This window comes from Mus pahari, chromosome 9 (assembly GCF_900095145.1).
Source record: "Mus pahari chromosome 9, PAHARI_EIJ_v1.1, whole genome shotgun sequence".
NCBI classification, from domain to species: Eukaryota; Metazoa; Chordata; class Mammalia; order Rodentia; family Muridae; genus Mus; species Mus pahari.
This window is the reverse complement of record NC_034598.1, coordinates 71,389,034-71,394,957: the sequence shown is the minus strand read 5'-3', so window position 1 is coordinate 71,394,957 and position 5,924 is coordinate 71,389,034.

Here is a 5,924-nt window from a genome sequence, read left to right as displayed (position 1 = left end):
ATTTCCCTTAACAAATTCTTTCTTTTTTTTTTTTCTTTTGTTGTTGTTGTTTTGTTTTGTTTTTTGGTTTTTTTCGAGACAGGGTTTCTCTGGATAGCCCTGGCTGTCCTAGAACTCACTTTGTAGACCAGGCTGGCCTCGAACTCATAAATCCACCTGCCTCTAACTCCCGAGTACTGGGATTAAAGGCGTATGCCACCACCGCCCTGCAACAAATTCTTTTTTTTGCCATGCTTCTAGACCATTAAAGGGATCTTCATGAAAGCCACAATCATCAAAGTGGTAATGATGAACAGAATGTGGGAACTTGCCTGAGTTTACTTAAGTTTCAGGGGCCACTCTTTTTGCACCACCTCAAACTTCTCATTTTAAATATGTTTACTTACCCAATTATCTTCATTTTAAAACACTTAAACATCACTTCTTTGTGTGGCTTTCGCATACATGGAGCATGTTTTTCTTTTGATTTCATACCTTCTAATTTTAATTTCCTCATCTCCCTTGGTAGAACACTCTTTATGTGAATACAATATAAACTCCCAGGAAGAGCTAGTACCAATCCTTGAAAGACAATTTATACCATCTATTATGACTAATAGTACTTATAGTAAACAACTAATAAGCATCTAATTTCTACAAAACTAAATCCATTCTCAATCTAAAACCAAAATTCCAGTGTAACAGGACACAGAAACAACACATAAGGAGTAAGGCCATGAACTTTGGCTACACTTAAGCAAAAGATTTTTGAATCATCTTACATGTCCTTTTATGAAAACACATCTGGACACTTTAAATATGAACCTGATTCTGATTCTTATTCTGCTTTCTCATTTGATTTCACAACAAAAAGATCAACATTAGTTTTAGAGAGGATTTCATATATTGTATGATTGATTTAATGGCAGGGGTAAATGAGTGAGTGTTCTAGGGTGTAGAGACATGTTTAGGGTCTATCCCCAAGGCAACCTTTATTGCATAGTCATCCAGGATCTTAGACCAGGAATTTTCTTTCTTTCTTTTTTTTTTTTTTTTTTTAAGATTTATTTATTTATTATATGTAAGTATACTGTAGCTATCTTCAGACACTCCAGAAGAGGGCGTCAGATCTTGTTACGGATGGTTATGAGCCACCATGTGGTTGCTGGGATTTGAACTCCGGACCTTCGGAAGAGCAGTCGGGTGCTCTTACTCACTGAGCCATCTCACCAGCCCAGGAATTTTCAAGAGAGGATGATACACGTGAGAGAAGATTTATTTGATATGCTACAAAGGATATAACTCAGAAGAGATGTTTATGAATGAAATAATAATTTTTAGGACTTCATTTAAAAGTCATGTTCTACATGAATCCATTGTAGTCTATAAGACATTTAAATTTCAGAAAGACAAAGAACACAATGCGAGAAGTATATTTTGCAGGAGACAAAGGATTATTGAGATTAACAGTAAGATCTATTATTGTGTTTATAGTTCTTCAACATTTTTTACCTTCTAAAGGGCTATTTATATACAGTCATATTTTCTAATTGTTCTCTAGCAAATGTCTTCTTTTAAAAACACGTCCTTTGAAACTCTCTAGAAGCACTCACCTCTGAGAAGTTGTTAACAATCTTCACTAACAGAAAAAAAAAATCTTTATATATTCTCTGAATACGTTTTTCCTCTGTTATAGATTGTTTCTCAATCTGTGAGTAATTCTGGTTCAGTGGTTGCTTCCTTAGAACTTTGTCTCCTTTCTTGGGTCTTTGTGCTTCACACCTACATGCAGACTACATTCAGGCAGGAACTAGTAAATGTCAAAGACAGACTATCAAAAGGAATTTGGTGAAGTAAAAAAAACTCTTTGTCTGGTATTTGGATGTTTAGGAAAAACTTAGATTATAAAAAGTTTTGGTGTCTATCCTATTTATATGTTGGTTTGGTTCATTAACAAATTCTATATTGTACAGAATATATCGGGTTACAGGGCAGTGTTTTAGAATATTGTTAATATATTGAGAATATGGTCATAACTCTATTATATAATATCTTATATTTTATGTTAACAATTGTCACTTTGCAAAGCATATCAATTCATTTTTGCTATGTGTTATTAAATCATTGTTATCAGAATGCTATATTTTTATCTAAAGTTTAACTCAAAAGGGAAATTAATAATTTTGAGGACTCTAAATAAAAACATGATCTGTTTCCTTTGATTACATATCATGATAATAATCTACCTTATTTAAATTAAATTATCGATAATGAGGCACATCATAGTATCTGTTCACTTTTCTATTTCATATAAGAAACCAGTAAAAATTACTTAATTTACTAATAAAAACTAATAAATCCATGAACATTCACTCATTTTTAACAAATTAGTAAATTACCTAAACATATTTTGTCTTCTATACATATAACAAAATATCACCAAGTAATATAAGCATTGATAAAGTATAGAATTATAGCCTAACAAATTATTCATTAAATATTGCCTAAATCATTTAGTTTATTAAACAGTTCTGAATTCTAATGGAATTCTCACAGAGCAAACCTCAAAAGATAATATAAGGCATCAACTGGAAGATCTTACCTTATATATCCTACTTAACTAGATTTATGCCTATAATTAAAGTTCACTCTGCTTGATCAGGTTTTTAACAACACTGTATTGAGTTTTTGCTCAGTACCAACAACTCTAATTAATGAATAAAGGTAAATGAATAAAAAATTATAGAGTTTATATTCTAACAAGAGAAAGCAAAATTACTTTCGATTATATGTACTTTAAAAATGTAATGTGTGTTGAAAACTCATCTAGAGATCTTGTTTATGTGGCATAGGGTGTGTGTCACATGGCAATGCAGCATATGATATTCCATCGAATTAACATCTCTTCTCTGCTTTTTCCTTTTCTGCAGACTTTACTTAGATCTCTAGAACTTCCCTCTTAGAATCCTTTTGCTTTAGGACTAATGCTGGTCATAATTTCAGGGGTGGAATGAATATATTAGATTAAGAATAATTCCATTACACTTTCTAGTTATTAGCATATAATAATCTATGACACAACTGAGGACATAGAACATAGACAATTATAATAAGCAGAAAAAAAGTGCTGGTACAACATAGAGAAATGTAATTATCTACAGAAAGGAACAATGAACATTCGATAGTTTAGCAATTGCTAAAGTTCTAGAGTTTCAGATAAACACAAACACAACACTAGCACAATAATCAGTAGTATATGGACATCTCTAATATTAGTATTTGGTCTCTTTATTGTACATGTACAAAATTTTTAAACCATTGTTTTGGATTCAATACAAGAGCTAACTTTCAGTCTCTATTTTAAACTGTGTACTTTTCTTTCTAGGTGAATATCAAATGGACAGTTCATAAAATATATGTCTAAGGGTAAATCTGTTGCTTTACTCCCAATGCTCCAATGACGTGCCTTCTTCTGTTCTTGTTGAAATGATACCCTTCGCAGTTGAGAGATAATTCTTTCCCCAAAGTCAGGAGTCTTGTGTAGCCTTAGATTCATCAAAACCTATTTTAATAAGAGTTCTTAAATGCTTCAACCTCCCTTCTAGCCCACCTCCAATAGGTAGGGAAAAAGAAAGGTTAATTAGAAATGGGGAAAATACTACTACCTGTTTAGTGTAGTTGTGTGAGGTGATTCCAATCTTCATTGTTGGGATGGTACCAGACTATTCCAAAGCACTAAACATTGGTCAATAGTGGTGGCTTAATCTGGAAGAAACAACAAGGCCCTGCTGAATGTGCATGAGTCCGCAGAAGTGGCACGAAGCTGAGAATTCCCTGAGACGTTCTCTGTAGTAGTTCTCTCTACAATGCCACTGCAAAGTGTTGCACAACAAACTAAGGGAAGAGAGTCCTCTTACCTTCTCTGTGGTTACATTTATACTTTCTAAACCTGCATTCTCTCAAGTGTCTGCTCCAGCAAAACCTCACATGCCCTTTTATAAGACAGCTTCCAGAAAAACATCACATGACATACCTGAATCTCCAAAGAAACCAGAAATTTCTCCTTTAGTGTTGACTGCTTAAAGCACATGGCAGAATTTCTGTAAGAACTCGATTTCCTCAAGTGATGATAGCTGATGTATCAAAATTATGCCCCACCCTCATAGGTAGGGTGAAATACCTGATGAAATACCAATGCAGAGAAACAAAAGCCTAATCCGTTTTTCAAAACTTTGTACAAATTTGAGTTTCGTTCTCATATTTCTGTTCCTGGAATGATAGATAGATAGATAGATGATAAATAGATGATAAATAGATCAGTCAATCAATCAATGGATAGATAGAAAAAGGAAAGAAATGGTCTTATTTGCAACTGAGTCATATACATTTTACCCTTATTGTATCTTTATTCCCTTATTATCCAGTAGTTTTACTATGCCAGTAAAACACCAAAGTGAACAGGCGTCCTGGATTCTATACACAGGAGATTTTGACAGAAGACTTTCTGTGACCTTTAGACTTAGGAAGCTATTGTGAAAGAGAAAATTGTGCTGAGTCACTAGCTGTGTAACTGGCAATGAGAATCTTGTCAATGATGTATAGACTACTGATAGTCCCTAGAAAATGGCAACGGTAGCAGTATTGTGTGTATCACAGATGTAGAACTGTCTTAGTAAACCACAGAGTGGCTCTTATAAATAGGAAATTTTGAGTTCTAAAGAAATTACTAATTAAACACTGAAAGACACATGAATGAGGTGGCTGAGTATTATCAATACATTTGAGGAATTTAATGGAGGGATAAAAGTAATCAATCAAGAATTTAAAATGAAATATGGAAGGAAGAAGCTTTTGTCAGTCTATAAAACAATATTTTATCTCCAGTAGCTAATCAATAGAAGAAACTAAAGGTCAGATTTAAGATGCTATTATAAAGACAGATGCAGGAAATGATAAATTTTCTTCCCAAAGTTGGAGGACTTTGGAAGGGAAGAACATCAGAGTGGGTATGAATATATCTGACACGATGCCTTGAAAAATCTATAGATGAGATTCAAATCATGTATTTGTTAGATGATGAATATGTTTCTCACTCATAACCCATGTGTATCTCATAATATAAAACTATTATTGGCTATCAGAACAATAACTTGGGTCAAAGCATCACACATCCCAGAGAGGAATGAGATTCTAGAATTAGAATATACAGAATTGAAATGACATGTAGTGGAAGATGAATACACATGAAATGGAAGTTTCTGTAATTAAGGGTTCAGGAAAAAGAATTTAATACTAGCAATGTGCATGTTTTATTAGCTACTTTTCTATTGCTGTGACAAAAATATCATGATCAAAGAAACATATAATAAGGTATTATGATGTGTTTACAGTTTCAGAAGTTTAGAGTTTAAGATGGTAAAGAAAAGATATGGTCACATGAACCTAAGAGATCACATCTTGATGAGGAGTTATGACATACAGAGGAAGGACACTGAGAATAGAGAAATTTTTGAAGTAATAAAATGTACTACCAATGATATACTTCCTTCAACAAAGCCATACCTTCTAATCCTTCCCCAACATTTCTAAAAACTGAGAGCCATGTATTCAAAGAAATGACCTTGTGGGGTTGGAGCAGGGAGGGCAATTCTCATTAAAACCAGCAAAGAGATACTACTCTACAGTATTCATCACAGAGTCAAAAGCCTTAATAGAAACAAGCAAACAAATCAATAAATAGGAACAAATTTGTTCATGCTAGGCTATGAACAGAAACAGGAAGTGACCCATAGGTGATCTCCTACATTCAGTGAGGTAAAAAATGTCAGTATTGTGGTACAGTAACAATACATTAATGTGTATGAACACTAGACTCATACACTATGTAAGACCAGAATACTACAATAAATTCTCACCTAAAGAATGTTCTTGGTTTGACTGTGTAC